The sequence below is a fragment of the Ipomoea triloba genome, chromosome 16 (assembly GCF_003576645.1).
Source record: "Ipomoea triloba cultivar NCNSP0323 chromosome 16, ASM357664v1".
In the NCBI taxonomy this organism is placed as follows: Eukaryota; Viridiplantae; Streptophyta; class Magnoliopsida; order Solanales; family Convolvulaceae; genus Ipomoea; species Ipomoea triloba.
This window is the reverse complement of record NC_044931.1, coordinates 18,295,128-18,295,915: the sequence shown is the minus strand read 5'-3', so window position 1 is coordinate 18,295,915 and position 788 is coordinate 18,295,128.

Here is a 788-nt window from a genome sequence, read left to right as displayed (position 1 = left end):
CCGGCCTAACCAAAACACCAACCTTATGACTTCTTTCTCACAGTCCCTTTTTAGGGAAGCACGGTTGACCTAGTGCCGACTCCATTTTCAGGACTCCACCTAACCAAAACACCAAACTTATGACCTCTTTCTTGCACTCTCTTTTCAGGGAGGCACGGCTGATCGAGTGCCGACTCCATTGTTAGGACTCCGGCCTAACCAAAACATCAACCTTATGACTTCTTTCTCAAACTCCCTTTTCAGGGATGCACGGTTGACCGAGTGCCAACTCCATTTTCAGGACTCCGGCCTAACCAAAACACCAACCTTATGACTAGTTTCTCGCACTCCCTTTTGAGGGAGGCACGGTTGACCGAGTGCCGACTCCATTTTCAGGACTCCGCCTAACCAAAACACCAAACTTATGACCTCTTTCTCGCACTCTCTTTTCAGGGAGGCACGGCTGATCGAGTGCCGACTCCATTGTTAGGACTCCGGCCTAACCAAAACATCAACCTTATGACTTCTTTCTCAAACTCCCTTTTCAGGGAGGCACGGTTGACCGAGTGCCGACTCCATTTTCAGGACTCCGCCTAACCAAAACACCAAACTTATGACCTCTTTCTCGCACTCTCTTTTCAGGGAGGCACGGCTGATCGAGTGCGGACTCCATTGTTAGGACTCCGGCCTAACCAAAACACCAACCTTATGACTTCTTTCTCAAACTCCCTTTTCAGGGATGCACGGTTGACCGAGTGCAAACTCCATTTTCAGGACTCCGGCCTAACCAAAACACCAACCTTATGACT